Source organism: Melozone crissalis, unplaced genomic scaffold (assembly GCF_028551555.1).
Source record: "Melozone crissalis strain CALT ecotype California unplaced genomic scaffold, PUWL_Pcris_2 ptg000056l_1, whole genome shotgun sequence".
In the NCBI taxonomy this organism is placed as follows: Eukaryota; Metazoa; Chordata; class Aves; order Passeriformes; family Passerellidae; genus Melozone; species Melozone crissalis.
In genome coordinates, this window is record NW_026535834.1 from 520369 (window position 1) to 538215 (window position 17847).

At 46.5% G+C, this 17847-nt stretch overlaps 1 protein-coding gene across 1 annotated transcript in view; it reads left to right on the plus strand.

Moving 5' to 3' along the window:
- Window positions 1-17847, plus strand: part of TNFAIP2 (TNF alpha induced protein 2) — a 121255-nt gene that overhangs the window by 16139 nt on the left and 87269 nt on the right. The gene's annotated exons all lie outside the window — the stretch shown is intronic.

Sequence of the window (17847 nt, forward strand, 5' to 3'; positions counted from 1 at the left end):
GGTCATGTAGCGGAGAAGATGAGAGGCAGAGATAGTCTGCCAGTGAACAACCAATTTTTTCCCAAAACATCAAATTGCCAGAAAACAAAGGATCAGATAACTGGAGGGTGAAGCTGTGTCTTACTTACCCAGCTCAGCAGCAGCTGCTGCTCTGAGATGGGTAAATCCCCTGGCAAAGGCATTGCTGCAGGGCAGAGGCGGTTCCCTGCCACTGCAGGGCTGTGTGTGCTGGGCAGTGGCTGCATGGCCAGGGGAATTTGCTGGACCCCAGGCTGGGGCAGTGAGCCAGCTTTGGCACTGCTGGCACACCTGATGCTTAGTGTCACTCAGCACTGGAGTTTCCATGCACCATGCATGGAAAATCTCATGTCCAGCATACATTACTGGGAGGGTGGGATGGCACAGGGACTGACACTGCTCACCTCCCTGGGAGCTGTCCTTCCATCTGGGCTCTTGCTGCGTGGTGTGCAGGCACAAGGGATGCAACAGGTGCTACCTGAGGGCTCCAGAGGATGCAGTTTGAACTGCTGCTGATTTTATGTTGCTGTGAGATCTCTGCAGAGTCCTGGCTGTTTTCTTTCCTTGAGCCTGAAGGCAAGGGGAGTGTATTAGTAATTAATCAAATAGGATAAGTGTGGGAACACTGTTGTCGTTTTTCTAACATTTGTATTTTGGATGTGCAGGTTATCCCATTGACTTGAGATATTTTAATTTATTTTTAATCAGACATCTGCTTAGTATTTTTCTTTTAAATGTGTTTTGCTTAACACTCCTGTCTAAAGAAGCAAATAACATTTGCAGTGGAATTAGATTTTTTTAAATGACTAGTAAGAGACAAAACCTGACTTTTTAAATCATGTTAAACTGAAAAATGCAACATCTAAATGAAATCAACGCTAATTTGTGTTTTGACCATATTTTTTTTCTATTTCTTTATTTTTAAAAAATCCAGTATTTTTGTGAATCCTTTTGGGAGAAAGGTGATGCCAGGCAGTCTCAGGGGGCCATGACTCCCATAGCAAACAGCACATCCCTCACTTCCATGCTTGTGTCCTATGCACAGCTTCCACCACAAATTAGAGCAAGACACCCTTCTTCCCTCTGTCTTTTAAAACACAAGGCTTCCATTCCAGAGACACTAACTTTCCATGGTTTAAATTCACTCAATTCTGGAAAATTAGGATTTTAACAATTTTTTTTTTGCTTTCTCTCTCTCTCTCTCAGAAAAAAAAAAAAAAAAAAAGAAAAAAAAAGATAAATAAATTTGAAATGTTAAAAGTTTCAGTTTTCCTCTAAGAACACTGGTAAAATATTTTCCTTCATTTTCTCCCACCTTTCTGCCATTAAAAGCCCAAAATTTCACATCTAACCTTAGCAGACCTCCCTCCCAGAGACCTTCCCTGAGTCTGATGGGCAGGAGTGGAGAAGCAGAGGTCTGCAGGTAGGTAGGGACATGTACCAGGGGCTCACACTCAGCTTTCAGATCCCAGACCTTACACCAGAAAGGCCAAGGATCATTTCATCCTGCCTGAGGATTTGTGCCCACACACCAAAGAAAATCTGTTTAAAATGCCCACGATTGCAGTGAGTCCAGCCATTAAATGGATGTTTGCAAGCCAGCATTCAGCTTCAGCGTGGCTCCTACAGTGACAAATTCTCTTTATGAATTAGTCATTTAATTTGTGAAACATAGGTTGGATATTGTCACATACCCACGTGTCCTCCACAGCCCTGACAGCTGTACCCCCACACATCACTATTCAGCAGGAGATGGAGCCATGAAAACCCTTGGGACTGGGATGCTGTTGGGACAAACAGCCAGACTCAGGATCAGGAGAAAGCTCCAGATTTCCGGCACTGGAAGCCTAAAAATAACCTATTGTTGCTGTCAGCTATTCACCGATGATGACTTGAACAAGAAGAAACAGCACAGGCACCTTTCTCATCAGCTCAGCCCTCCCTTGGCAGCCTTGTGTGTCCACATTGAGGCTGGTGAAATCTGGCAAGTACAGAAGTGCAACCAAAAACACAGAGATGGAACAACATAAACTGAACATGGCATGACAGCCAGCAGCTCAGCTGCTGTTCCTCTGCTACTGGTCTATAATGCCTAGCTCAGAAGTGTGGTGGGAAGCAAATGGCTTTTACCCCTAGAATTTACAGCTGAGGCAGGACAAAGTGAACTGGACACAATAAAGGTCTCCATGCAGCTGTGGGGTGCATGGCTCTGGGAGCAGCATGGCTGTTTCTTTGATTCTCAGTGGCTGTGACCAGATGCCAGCACTCCTGTCCCCCAGCAGGACACACCTGTGGCTGGGACCTCCCCCTCCTCATGAGCCCAAGGGCTGGGATCTGTTTCTCTAAATCTCAGGTGCTTCTGTCCATCCTGGTTTTGGTAATGTGGCCCAGGGGTGGGGTGTGGAGCTGCTGGCTTGGCGTCCCTTGGCAGGGTGGGAGCTAAGTCCATTCCTCTGAAGGGTCTGCACAGGGGGAAGAACAAGACTTGGTGCTTTTCCATCATGAAACCCTCGAGGTACCACAGGGATGAACAGTCACTCCCACAGTGCTGAAACCAATTCTTCTCCAGTAGGAACATGAAAAAAAATTAAGATGGGTTTTGGAATACTAAATGCCAGGAAGACTTGGTGCTTGAAGCACCAAGCAACCAAAAGCAAAGCAGCCTTTTGACTCCTGCTGGCCTCAGCACCTTCTTTCTAGCCCAAGGCCTCCCTTTGTACCACACCCAGTGCCCTCAGTTGCCTTTAGTGACCCTTTAGTGCAAGGACACATCTGAGGCTGAAGCTGGGCCCTCAAGCATAGCTGAGGAGGCAGTCTGAATTCCCTAGTTCACACAGAGGCTAAGGTGCTGCTGCCTATTTATAGCCAGATGGGTTAAATAAAATGCCTTATTCATCCCTGAGGTTTTAAACAAATTCCAGAGAGGACAAAGGGCCTTGTGTCTTTTTCCCCACCCATTTTGTTTTGGCCCAGTTTGTACATGCAGAGCTAAAACTTGTTCCAATATTGATTCAAAATAAGACTGGAGAATTATTTGCTGGCTCAGCATGATCCACTGTCCTGCTAGAAATCATCTACATGGTTTTGATATGCATTTTGTGAAAAAGAAGCTATTAAAGAATGTCAATTTTCCTGTGTGGGTACAAACCCTACTTGAAGATCCACAGATAGCAATCCTTCCAAGTTGCTGCCATTGCTTAGGTTTCACTGCACTGAGGGATGAGTTTGAGTGTCAAGGGGAAGAAAGATGGAATAAAATGTGAGTATTTTAAGCTCCTGCTTTATAGAAATGCTCAGTAATTTATTGAAATAAACAGGGCTAGAGGTGGTGCTTATCACACTAAGCTGCTGTCCCAAGCAAGGGCAGCTCACTGAGTCTGTTCACTTTTCACTGCATTCTCCAAAGATTTCCAGGCTTCTAACAGTGATGTGTGCCCTTCTCATGTGCAGAGCCTCAGCGTACTTGGGCAGGAGCTGCTCACCCTGTGAACAACCCAGCAAACTACCCTGCTTAGGTGGCTGCCTCTCATCCCAACAAACAGGAAAGCACTGATTCAAATCACAAATAACCCACACCTGTTGTGATTTTGCCACAACCTGGCTCAGGTCCTGATAAGCATTAATGAAACCAAGCCAAAGCTTTCCTTCCAAGTGATTTGTCTTTAAACCCTTTGGGGCAGCAAGTACCTTTGGTTGTTTTGTACTGGAGGTACTTTAGGAGCACAGTGCCTTGGCTTTGCTGATCTCCCCATCTCTCTGGGGGGAGATTAGCAGGAGCTGCCTGCAGAGATGTGCCCGGTCCTTACCCTGCCTGAGGCTCGAGTTTGCCCCTCTTTGGGGCACCTTTTGCATATTTCCCCTCTCCCCTCTGCCACCAGCCCTGCTCCACACAGGAGCACAGCTCTGTGGGTGAGCTGGCTCTGGCAAAGACAAAACCAGCAGAGTTTTGCTGCACTCACCACTGTCAGTGCCCAGGGCCAAACCAAGAGTGGGCTGAGACAAGAGGAGGCAGGTGAAATGGCCCAAGAACTGCAAAACACATTGCCTACAAGCAGAGTGACAGCAGCAGCTCTGAGTCTCTCCAGTTATCTCTCCTGGTTACCCTTGAGTTGACAGAAAAACTATGGACAAACTAACAAATTTGTTCTTTTGTCGCCTTTTATTTTCCCCTTTCTATCCAGAAAAGCTTCCATGTATTTATTTGAAGACATAAAGTGTTTCTGCCACGCAGAACTCTGCCAAGAGCTGTTCTTGTTGTTCCAGATTTGCAATAAGAATGTTGTGCAAATGACCTAGATACATAGAGTACAGCACTTAAGTGGGGATTTGGCTAAATCCAGCGTATATATCTGATCAGAAAACATCTACAGGCTTGGGAAAACACCATGATGGGATCTTACAGAGTCTTAATGCATAAGTGGTTATAGGTTACATGAGAAGGGACAGGTAATACTGCATTAGTTCTGGAAATTCTCTCTTGTCTTGTTCTATAACATCTGGTGGCCAAAGGAGAGATTAAAGATCATCTTGAGATGTAAATCAACCTGATCCACCAGCTCTGTCTCTGAAGTCATTTGACCTCTTCAGTCTTACTCATAGAAAACTGGATAAATGGCTGATTCCCAAAATCAGAACCAGATGCTGCTGCATTTTAACAAAATTTCCTGCTTGTGGAACTACTCTTAGAAAGAAAAATCCACAGGCAACGATTTTGTGCCTTGAACACAAGATGATGTGAGCCCTCAGCAGATGCATGGCTGCAGATGGCAGGGTAAGGCCCATGCCTTACACCAGAGCAGAATGGAGCTCTTACTATTGTGTGACCGTGCCTGGAGTGTTCAGAAGTCACAGAGCTTCTGTAGCAGCATATGCTGTAGGGGCTGTCTCACCCCAGGTAGGTTTGTAAATACTGTACCACTGCAGAGCAGTGAATTTACATGAGTTAAACACACACAAAATGAATGACAGTGACTGGCACAGAGCACATGGTGCCAAACATCAAATACTAAACTTTCCTACGGTGACCATCAGCTCTGCTCCAGAGGATACCATTATGCTCTGAGTTGTGGTTTGCTACCAACACAAAGCAAAATTCCCTGCACAAAGTATACAAGACAGGGCAGGAATTTGCAGTGTCTATTGTGAAAGCAGCTAACACACACTCAGCTTTTATCCCAAAGGCATAAACTAGTCCCACAGTGTCCTTGCTGCTGGGCTAGGTCTGGTGAAGCTGTGCTCATGAACTTTGAACTTGATGTTCTACAGAGATCAGGTATGTACAGGGGTAATTCCTGTAAGTTTGTAGGCCTGATTCTGCACAGGCAATACCCTGAATTTGGATATTTGAACTGTAACTGGATCTTACTTTTGAGGTGGTTGTGGCCTTGTTCATTTGGTGTGCATTTCTTGGCAGTTTTGCTGGCCCTCCACTGAGGACCTACCTCAAGTGTCTTCTTGGAGAGATCAGGTAGATCAACCAAAGGAAGAATTAAAATCCACAGAATGGGGTGCTGACATGTTTCCCTCTCCAACTGGAAAATGGAGAATATTGCAAAAGGGAATGTTAGCCCAAGCTGGGCTTTTGTGCCAGAGCCTGGTGGATTTGGCCCACAGCCTGGAGAAGAAGACAGCTAATAAGCCCCATCTTTGCTAAGCAACCTAGTTTCTGTCTGAATTCCTACAAGATTAGCACACAGAGTGCATATTAAAGATTAATGCAAAAGACCCTGCAGAGTGGAGCTTCCTGGAAGGCAGCACACAGCGGGTCTTCGTTAGCGCACGAGAGCAGATGGACACACCCCGGGGGGCTGACAGCACATGCCATGCCTCTCTGCACTCTCTTCTCCAGCCTAATGCCTCTGAACTTCATAAGCAGCCTCAAAACATCCATAAATGATTTACAAGAAGATGGATTAACCAAGGGGAGAAGTGTCTGTTGCTGGGTTGTAGGAGACTCTAGACTTCTGTTCTGGTCCTTGTTCCCCCACAAGCATAGGCATAGCCAGTTACTCCTCTGAGCTGAGGTTACACAAGATTTCTGTGGTCAGTACCCAGACTGTGAACCCCTCCATCTCTGCTGCCATGAGAGTATCTACCTTTCCTCAGCAGTGTTCTGCATTTTTACACCTGACTTACATCTGTGGGATTGACAAACTTTCTCATCAGTGGGGTTTGTCAGGAGACAGTGCCCTCACAGACAGGCAGGTTTTGGCTGCCTCTTCTTGGGCAAGAGGAAGGTTGCTGAGCAGTTTTCAAGTGTTTCCCTATTAAGAATTTAGCACTGAGATGACATGATGGTTCAAGTGACACCCCTATTGTTTTTTCCCTTTTCATCCCAAACTAAAAAGCAGCAATTTATATGCCTAGCATTTCAGAAATGTTAAAAATTACAAAAGACTACAAAATAATGCCCACACAATGTGACACTGTACACTGCTGCTTAGCAAATTGGACAGGAATCACACATGATGTAAGAATATGAGTTTAACAACAGTGTTTACACTTGCCGCTCCTGGTGACTGTAACAGTTTGCATAAAACGTACTGGTGAGGATGGCATGATTCATGGATTACATCTCCAAACTAATGGGTAGAAACATCCATGTAGTTCCCAGAAACTGTTACTCTTCAGTTCTTGAGACTTCTCCTTTTGACATTTGCTTTTGTGTTGCATTTCTGGGGCTGGCACTGAGCTTTATGCACAAAGAGTGAAATAGCTTAAATATTCTACGTTCCTATCAGCAGTCTCCTGATGTTGCTACACACCCATCTCTCCTCTCCAGGACACAGCTGTCTCTGTTGGACATGAGCAGCTGAGAGTGTTGAGGAGCCAAACCTGTGGCTGCAGTGATGTTGGCCAAGACCTGCTGCTGGCAATAACCTTGCTGCCTGTCCTGAGCAGATGCCAGGGCTCAGCCCTCCCTGCATGCCACCAAACCTACACCTTCCAGCTGAATTATTGGCCTTTTTCTGCCCACAAGTACCTCACCATGGTCTGCAGCTTCCTCACAGGGGAAAGCAGAGAGGCTGGCACAGATCTCTTCTCTCTGGTAAGCAATGACAGGACCCGAGGGAATGGCCTGAAGCTGTGTCAGGGAGGTTTAGGTTGGATATTAGGAAAAGATTCTTCACCCAGAGGGTGGTTGGGCACTGGAACAGGGGGCCCAGGAAAGTGGTCATGGTCCCAAGCCTCACAGTTTCAGAAGATTTTTGGGCAACTGTCTCAGGGACATGGTGATTCTTGGGGCTGTTCTGTGCAGAACCAGGAGCTGGACTCTATGATCCTGATGAGGCCCTTCCAACTCTGGTTGTTCTATGATTCAGTGCTTAATACTGGGATTTGCATTGTATGGCATTCAGTCTCACCACTGCCCAGCATCCTGTGTGGTGCCACCAGCTCCTCAATTCCTCTGCTCTGTGATGACTCTCTGATCTGCAAACTCCAGCAATGTCAGGTTGTTTTCTGAACTGGGATCTAGTTTTAGCAACTCTGTATCTTCCTAAATAACCACTCAGCCATGCAATTTAGCCTGCAGCCTGTAGCATCACGCAAATTAATTTTTATTTTCAGTCATTCAAAAGGGAACTTCTTTTGCAGAAGAACACATTTCAAAACATCTAACAATCTCCACTTTCTTCAACACAAGGTTTCCCACTGGAGAGAAAAAAATGTACCCAGCCCAGCTTCCAGAAACACACTGCTCACCATAGAAACTATAAACTAAAACAATCCTACTAGTGATTACAGCCCAATGGAGCTTTTTGGTTAATAAGTTATTTGAGTACGAGGAATATTTGCAAAACATCACAGCTAATCCTGCCGTTTGCTGTATGTGGAAGGGTTCCAGCTGATTGCAGTGACACTCCACCCATGTGGAGAGGAGAGCAGAGCAAGGGACACAATGAGCTCTTGCCTTTTTCGCCAAAATAACCTCTCAGCAGCCATATTTCAATGTAAACTGATCAGGAATACACACGGCACTGTCTCTCAGCAGCAGGTTAACTTTTCCCCCCTCTCCATCCCAGCAGAGTTGTTCAGGATTTGCTTTCACATCATCTGCACTGGGTGTCCATCACTGCCTGTGGGGTAGCAAGGCTGGGTGTGAACATGAGGTAATGAGCCTCTTGTGCTGCCCCAAATCAATGGATCCTGCTCTTTCCCTTGAACAGTCCTGGGAGAATCTCTGTCTTTCTTGGCACAGGTGGAAAATTCTAGGAGTGGTCACAGGAAAGTTTCTGAGCCTGACTCTTCCCTGCAATCTGACTCTGCTCCTACTCGTGTCAGCTCATCTGGCTGGCAGTGCCAAGGAACTCATGCTGGAGGGTCTTGTGTGCACAGATGAGTGAAATGGTAACACTGGGCTTGAGCTCAGCTTAACTCTACCACTAAGAGTATGTCCTTTGGATTTCTCTTCCTGAAGTCTTATTCATTCCATTTAGCATAGGTTGGTTTACATCTACCCATCCTAAGTTTCCCATGAGAAGTCACAAGCTAAGTTTTAAAGGCAAACATCTAAATAAATTATTAGGCTACATAAGGATTTTCATCTTGGAAGAAGCAAAGACATAAATTCCCCATACAAGTTCTTTGAAAAGCATGCCCCTTTTGATTCATTGTTTTTGAAAGCCTTTCTGAGCCAGAAAATGCAGACCTCTTTGGGATATTCATTTTGAAAGTTGAACAAAGCAGAGAAGCACCATTTAGGAAGCCTGTTCAGCACTCCAAAAGATGAACAACCCAAATATGCAACTGCATGTATTATCTTCCTTCTGACTGAGTGACACAGACAAAAAACACATGAATACCTCAACAGGGGCCAGTGCTCAGGAATGTGAATGTTCAAGATAACAAGTGCCTGTTTCAAGAAATTGGAATAGCTTTTGCAAAATACATTCCAAATTGAAGACACCTGTATCTGTGGAGATATTTCCAAAGACTGGGTGGTCTAGGCACAAGGACCTCTGAGCCATAGGACTGTCAACTCCAGGTGTTAGAAAGTTCTATAATTTTGCCTCAAAAGTGCAAGACTTAAAGACTTTAAAAAAGTGCAAGTTGATCTGGGTTCCCTGACTGCTTTTTACAGCAGGGGTACAGGACAGGTACTTCATTTCAGTCATTACTGCACAAACAGCTGAGAACCAGCTTTAGAAAATTCCCAAACTGCAATTCTCTGGTAGTATCATGACTCCAGTTGCTAGATTTCCAGAGAGATAACGTGATCTAAAGAGCAAAAAAACCTAGTTGGTGATACTGCCTTGGAAATTCCTGTTCTGTCACCATTTCAGGCTGACTCTGACGCTGGGCCAGTCCTTGAGTGCCTCTGTGCTAAACCAACACGGGGGCCAGCCTTGGGGCCAGGCTCCTGTGCATCCTGCAGCCTCACCAGAGGGCTCACAGCAGCTGCCCAGGAGGCACAGGGGAAGATGCAGTGCCTGGGAAGCAGGGCTCTCACAGGCAGCCTCATACACACCAGGAAGCTCAAGTTGTGCTACAGGAAATCCTGAGGAAAGAGGTGGTTCTGGTCCAGCCTCTCCCAATGACTTACACTGGTGTCAGGGGGTGTTTGCTTCTGTTCAGCTCTTGCAGCCAGGAGCCTTCTTGGGGCTGCTCAGCCTTCCCCACTTACAGGGGGCAACCCTGCAGGGAGAGGAATCCCAGGGCCTCCCTCCACCAGGTCAGCTGGAAAACACAAAGCTGAGGGACTGCTGTCTGGAGAGATTTGGGGACAAGGAGAAGTGAGACTCCAGGATTTCAACCTTTGCTCTAGTGAGTCCTCACTGCACAATATGTTTTAATCCACATTTACCTGCCAGCTGGCTGCCCTGAGCAGCAGCACATGGGGTCTTTCTTTCCCTTGTGCAGATGAACAGCTGTTTGTTGCGTGCAAAGTGAGGAAGGTTTTTTGCTTTTTAAGGTATAGAAAATAAACTGCAGCCTTGCAACTCCCTAGTGCTTTACAGAGCAATCTGAGGCAGAAAATGTGGTCAAATCCCTCAGGCAGACAAGAAAACTCCTGAGGCATCCTCACATTCCAGTGTGTGCACCAAGCAGCTGAGCCCCTGGGTCTGAAAGTGATGGCTTTATCCTGATGCTGCCTCCTGGGGACAACACTGAGCCACTCAGGCAGGATGAGTGACCTTTTTCAACTCAGAAAAACTGCAGAATAATTTAGATTGGGAGGCATCTATAGACTTTATTTGGTCCAACCCTGCTCCAAGCATGACTACCTTTGGTGGTAGAGCAGGCTGCTCATGGTTGTGTCCCAATGAATCTTGAACACCTTAAAGGACACAATTACCACATGAATATGTCTTTTTTTCCTTATGTCTCATCTCTTTATAACAATCTATGTGATTGCTAGCTTGAGCCTTTTCACTGCACACACCTGAGACGAGTTTTTTCTCTTTTCCATAACCATCCACTGCTGATTAGACAAGACAAGACAGAAGGGAGCCTTCTTTAGCCTTCTGTGGGTTAGGAAGGTGGGCTTGATAAAAAGATTAACCATTGTCCCAGCCTGGTGCTCAGGATGTCTTGGCTTAGTGTCTTATCCAGCACCAACCTCCCTGACGCTGCTGGCAGGTAGCCAGAGGAAAGTGGCTCCAAAGTGTCCAGTTCTCAGGGGATCCCCTTTGTGTTTCTACAGGAGGTCAGTTTCTCACTGCTGCCATCTGGACTCTCGGGAGAAGATTTTTTCCATGTAGGGATCACCTGCCATGAAGGTTGTGCTTGAAAATGCAGGTGTTTCTTTGACACTTAAATAGAAATATTTTTTAAAGTGTGCTGGATCTGATAAGATGGAGCAGATGGTCTTTGAGGTCTCTATGCTTAACCTCACCAGCCATAAACTGGACAATACAAGACTTTTTTGTCTTTCCTTTATCTGTCTTCTGCGGGGACATTTTCAAGGTCTTTGTGTATGGGCTGTCTTTCCTGAGTCCATACAATGTTCAGCAAATGGCAACTCTGATTCTATTTGGGTCTTGTGTGACATAAAGCATAGAAATAAAGCAGGTGAGACTTTCTCTCCATGATTGTTGCTGTAGCTGTGCTGCCAGTGACTCACAAGTGAAGACGCTTCACTTCCACCAGAATTCCGTGGGTAAGGGAGGTGTTTCCACAGCACAGATGTGGAGGAAGCCATGGTGACAGAGTGTGGGAGGGGGGCTCTACAGGTGCCTCAGCTGCTCCCTGTCACACCAGCCACACTGTGCACTGGCATTACCAAGAAGTGGTGGATGACAATAGCTATTGCTATTTTCTCCTGTTGGGACAAGTACCCCCTTGTTTAAAAACCCACACCTCTGTGCACACCTACACAACACTCCAAATCATTGCAATATGTGGACTGTGATGATATGAATAACATAAATATTCCTTTGTACTTGTTAAAAGATTTAAGCTCTCCCCTCCACCCACCCACCCCTGTGTGCCTCTATATATCTGATGATATGGGATTATAAAACAGTGCTGTTATTCCTGTGGGGTTTGGTTATTTAACATTGTACTGAGCAAAGTTATCAGAGCAATCCCGACGGACCAAAATAACTCTTTGTTTATGATGTAGTGTTTGCAAAATGGGAGCCAAAAATAGCTATTGGCTGGTTGGCTTGAAACTTTGCTGACCTTTTAGCACACCCAGCAGAATCCACCAGTACAGAAATCCCTGCGCTCTGGGTGTGCATGAAACCACCCTGTACTCATCTCTCCAGCATCTGACTCCTGCTAACCTGGGTCACCCGTGGCCAGTCCCGTTTGCTGTCAGTCCCCTTGTGGCATGTGCTGAAGGGGACAGAGGTGTCACCTCCACCAGAGAAGGCTGTCCAGTCTTCCAGGAGGAGAGAGGTCTGTAGGAGCACACCACCATCTGCCCCACTGCTGTGACAGCTTTAGGGAACCCAGAGCCAATCACAGCTCTCAATGTGCTCTGAACAGTTTCCCCCTCCACACACAGAGACAGATCTGGGCCTGGATTCCGGAAGGAAGTCGGGAGACCATTCCTGATTGTGCTCAGCAAGGGTGTCCAGCTTTCTGCCCTGTATGCCCCCCTTTCCTCCCTAGTTTGCAATTCTCCACCCAGCTCAAGACTTGCTGGCCAATGCACTGATAAACACTTAGCACCCCTGAAAAGGCAATCCCCCTGTGCTCGTTAAAGGTGTCAGTAAAAGGCTCATGCAGCCCCAATCTCTGCAACTCTTTTATTCCTGAATAATCAACTCTCTAACTATTCTGTCTTCCTTGTGGTTGAAGAGCCTCTCGTGATTGTCCTAGGGTGACTCAAAATTTGCCATAAACCCAGACAGTGAACAAAGGCCATTTTATCCTGTCTCACTCTGAACCTACAGTACCACACCAAAACGCAAGGAATTCAGAAACTCCTGCTCAGATCTGACGCCCTCTTCCCCTCAGCCATGCAGATGACTGTGACAGAGTTGCCTCCTGCTCATCTCTATTCCTTCTCACAGTGCCTTCTGCCCATTATTACTCCTTCTCGCCATTCTCCCACCTTCTTAGCTGGGATAATCCCAGGGCACACAGGAATGAAGGCACCTTAATAATCAGGGACCCAACTGAATGTGCAGAGACATCAGGAACAAATAAAGGCATTACCCAGAGGTAAAAGGAGATGCTCCTTCTCCAGGGTTCCTGCCTTGACCCATGGAATCACCAGCAGGAAAGTCCAAGAGGCAGGGAAGACTGCCAGGCTGACAGAGTCACACTCAGAAGAGAAACCTTGCAGCTCCAATTTTTCCCTAACCACTCCTCCTTGACTTGACACAAGGCACAGCACTTGGTTTGCAGGATACAGAGCAATATAAGACATCCTCACAAGGCATGAAGTGAAAAATCTCTTTGCTGGCTCTGTTTGAAGAAAACATCTGCTCCTGCTGGATCTTGAGGGAAGCTCCAGACTGGACCCAGAGCTGTGGTGATGAGCAGAAATGATTGTGAGGAACTGAGGCTGCAACACTGCTTTGATCTTTGAGGCAGCCTTCCCTGCTGTACACAGAGCCTGTGGAATGGAGAGGCTTGAAGAAATCACCTGTGAAATACAGGAAAGCTTTTCCTGTGCAAGCTGTGAATATTTGAAAATTCACTCATTTGGCTTCATTTAGGGGAATTTTTTACCGAGTAAGACCATCTTGATACAAGACATCTTGATACAAGACACCCATCAAATTTCAAATCACTCCTGCCATTCTTTCACAAAATGGGCAAAACTTTATGCTTTCTTCTGCTTTCTTCTCAGAAACTGCTACTTTAGGCTAACATTTTTAGGTATACAGTAAATATATTCTGACCTGTTTTAGTCAAAATGCTCTTAATGTTACATTTTAGCCCAAACAGGAAAAGACTGAAACTAAACAAAAAGAAGGGGTCCTATAATCAAAAGCTTCAGCCAAGCAGCTTGAATAAAGGGGAGCCTTAGCAGCACAGCCCAGAGCAGAATGCTGGTGGGCCTTTCCAATGCTCTCAGCAAAAGTATTGCTTAACCTCCTGCAGGAGTATAAGAGCAAGAAGGAGGAACCTGAATTTATTAATAAATTCTACTTATTTGGCTATTACATACTCTTCCTGTATTCTACAAGAAATGCATAGGTATTTATATATATATTTATTTATATATATCTTACTGTGTGCCTGCTGGGAAGGACTAGTCCTACTCTTAAATAATTTTCCAGTGATTTTGGGATCAGACTGGTTGTATAAGGGATGTTATATGAGAGCACCAACCCCGCCAGCGCACCTTAAATGAATTTTATATAAAATAGACAAAAGTGGAAAAGTCTATGTGGAAAGAGAAATTGAAAGCAGAAAGAGATCAGCATCTAACCTGTGAAACTCAACCAGTTTCAAACCTGGTTGGATCCACATTGCTGCTCTGGGTCACTGTGCAAAGTTATTACTCCCCATTTGACCATCCTGCTGATACCAGTTGGGGTTTTTGTAGAATATAAGCAGTAATGGGCAGCAGATAGATCTTCAATAAAGACTGGGTCTTCTATCAACTCTTTCAGAGGTTATGACAAATTCTTGCTTTGCTGCTTGATCCCAAGATGTTTTCAGGAATTATCTGTAAGGGAATCTGGCTCAGGCAACACTGATCTCAGATTTGACCTGCTTGCCTTTTGTTACTTCACACCCTTATTTTATCATTCTTCAAAGACAAGTGTATTTTCCCTGTAACAAGACCATCTTGTGCAGGGTTAGCACACAAAGGGCAGATTATGGGAGAATCAGGAGCAAAGCCCCTTGAGACACTTGTGCAAATTGCAGCTGAGGCAGATGGTATTTAAACAGAAGGTGTGGGCACAATTAGGGGGAGAAGAGAAGCCACAGAGGACCTGGAAGGCAGACTGACAATATCTTGTAGCCTTGGCAACACCTTCTCCCGATTGCCCACATCAAATGCAGAGGATAGGGCATTAAGGGGTCTCTAATCAAGTGCCATCTTTGATGACCTTCTTAATTTCTGCCATTCTGCTCTGAAGGGCTCCTGCCTTCCTCCCAGATGAAGGAGAAATGCTGTGCACTTGCCCCAAGGAGCATTGAGCAGCTTAACTATCACAACAAATAACTCTGAACCTCCAAGTTGCTCCATTAAATATACAGGACACACAAAACAAAGTTTTCAGATGTACCTGTGGGCAGGGAGGGCTTCCTTCCACCGTGTTTGCTCATTCCCTGACCCTGGTGATATGCCAGGTGACACGAGGCTATTCTCTTTGAAGTCAGTGGGAAAAACCAGAGGTTTCTAGAGGAAGAACCATTAATTTTTTGAGATTTTGGATGTTTAAGATATCTTATGTTATCTTATGTATATCTCACTGTATAAGATATGAAGAAAACTACATGGAAAACTTCTGGCATTAGGGTCATGAGGGATTTTCACAAAAAATGCAAAGAACATAGAAATGTTTTCTCTCTACCCTCTCTGGAATAATCACATTGGATATTGCATGGAAAAGCATTCATTTAGATGTCAGAGAGATGATGTTTTTAATTTGATGTCACTACATTTCAGAATAAAACTTTCTGTGACACCTGCCAACTTACCTAAAATGTGAAGCTTCAGTAATTCACCTAGGAAAGTGCTTCTAAGGTTTCTCAGCTAAAGAAAGCAGTGAAAAAACAAGCTGAACTCTAATGCAAGCAATTCTTATTCCTCTGGAATTGTAGGAGGAGTAAATAAAAAGGAATATCTACTGCAAGGGTAATAAGCATTTCAGGGAAAATGGGTAAATATGGAGCTGAAAAATCTGAAAGGAAAAAAAAATACAGTTATTTTCAAAATCCTGCTCAACTTGCACAAAGCAATTGCAGGGAATATGAATTCAGCTCCCTTTTGCAGGCTGTAGTCCCTGCAGGACCAAGCAGCCCCTGCTCTTTACCTCTGTTCCGGTACTTATTGTCCAGAACCTTCTGGCCAGCACAAGGATAAACCTCTTGCATGAGATTTCCCCAGACATTTGTCTTTCTTCCTTCAGCGACATCTGCCCTGATCTGCTCCTTTTCCTCCATAAGCAACACTTTCTCAGCAGCATGGATGAGCACCTTTTGCATTCCACAACTCCCACTCAGGAAATCTTGGTTGGCATCTGATCTTCATTGGAAACTTTGGCCTCACCTTTTAGGACTCTCCTGCAGCTCAGTTTCACATGTGCCTTGCAGTGGCTGGGGGATGCCCTGAGCACACCTGTACCCCTCACCCCCTCAATACTTTAATGCTGTGCAGCCAGCTTCTAACAAAGCCTGTGAACATTCTCTAAGAGCCAATATGGCTGTTAACAATTCTTTTTCCCTCCCATTATGGACTATTGACACAGCTGTTCTCTTTCATCACTCACACTATGGAGAAGAAGTATAATTTCCACATGAAAAGAACATTAATAAAATTTTCACCTCTCCTCACAAAACTGCTCTCCCATGTTAATGATCTGCAGGGAGAGATTTGATCAAGTGTCAGTGCTTGCAACATCTGGAGCTTGGGAGATACAGGGATCCCTCCCCAGGCAGCTTGGAAGTGATGGGCAGGACAGCATGGGAAGAGGAAAGTCTGGGAATATCTCCTGCAGCTCAGGGCCTGGCAGTGCAGGGCTTTTTGTGGCTTAAAACCCAGGGGTGAACTGAGAGGTGCTGCAAGCCAATGCTCAGTTCCCGTGTCTGGCTTGCCTTGTGATGTGGGGGCTGAGCTTCTCCCTGGCAGGAGGGTCCTGGGGCTGTCTCAGGAGACAGGGTGAGGACCTGAGCTGTGTCAGGAGTGGGTGCTTGGCAGCAGGAGGAGCTGCCCAGCTCATGGTCACCATGGCGAGGCCGGGCCTGGCCATCAGGCAGCTCATGGTCACTGTGGCAAGGCCACAGTCACTGTGGTGAGGCCAGGTCTGTCTCCCACACAGCTCACGGTCACTGTGGCAAGGCCAGGCCTGGCCACAAGGCAGCTCATGGTCACTGTGGTGAGGCCAGGCCTGTCTCCCACACAGCTCATGGTCACTATGCACGGTCACTGTGGCAAGGCCAGGCCACAGCTCTGCTTCTACAGGAGGACGATCCAAGGGCCTCCATGCATCCCACTCTGCCTTCACTCTCACAGAGCATCCCTTCAGTCCTGGGCACTGCCCTGTCGCACTCAGTGCAACATCTGAGTCTCTGTCCCCAGGCTGGGGTAACGTTCTGCATCCCCCATCTGCGGGAGCAGGGCCGAACCGGCACCATTTCCTCAATATTTTATCAGACTTTGTATTTTTAAAAGATGAGAATAATATTTCTCTTTGCCTGTGTCGTGAGCGTTCTGGGTGGGTTTGCAGCAGTGCTTCTGGGAGAACATCCAACGTCCTCTGCCGTGTTTGGAAAGGGTGGCTCCCGCCAGCCCTGTGTTGATGACATTGGCAGCTGCGGCAGATTTGGCCCACGGACCTTGTTCTCCTTGCTGATTTTCATCCCATCTCTCGTGGTTTTTTCCACTCGACCTCCTCCCTGCAGGACAAAGACAATCATCTCCCTGGCTGCTCATTGCGGTTCCCTCGCTGTCCCCCCAGCAGCTGGTGCCACGTGTCCCCAGCTCAGCCACCACGGGCTCTGTTTCCAGCGCTGCCACCGGCCGAGGGACACGGGGAGCTGCTCCTGTCCCCATCCCTCCCCAGCCGGGAGTCTCCTGCTTTCAGCAGCTTTTTGCAGGGCCGGGAAGGTAAAGCACAGCCTCTCCCCAGCCCAGGGCTGGTTGGGAATGGCCCAGTCTCAATCTCTGGCTATAATGGTGTGGAAATGCTCCTGGGCTGGAGGCTCACAGCAGTCAGAGCAGCCTCATCCAGGCAGTGGCTCAGCAGGGATGCACCGTCCCTGAGGCTCTGCGAGGAGGCAGGGAACAAACTCTGGTGGAGAATGTGCAGCCTGCCCCTCCTGTTTGCTTCTCTCCCCCTCCTGTTTGCACCAAGAGGGGGAGAGAAGCAAAAGAGAAGCTGCTCTTTTGCAGCCTTGTTCATGGCCCGTCGCATGCACTGAAAAAGGCATGGCAAAAAGAGCAGAAGAATTACAAGCCCTACTAAAATGTAAAAAGCTGTTTTCAAAAGTTCCTTCCACAATGGTGGAAGGTTAAAGAAATCAGACAAGCCATCCTTCTGAGTTCCAGTGCAATTGCCACAACGAGGAGCAGCAGGGAAGGATGGAGATGTGCTCCCTGCAGGTACAGTGCAGGGAGGAACACCAGGAAAAGTGGAGTAGCTCCTACACCAATGGCTCTGCAAGCCCCCTGTGAGAGCATGAACATGCTGCCTTCCCCAGAGGCTGGAGTTTTTGTGTCCAGGCAAGCACACATAGGGTGTCCAAGCCAGC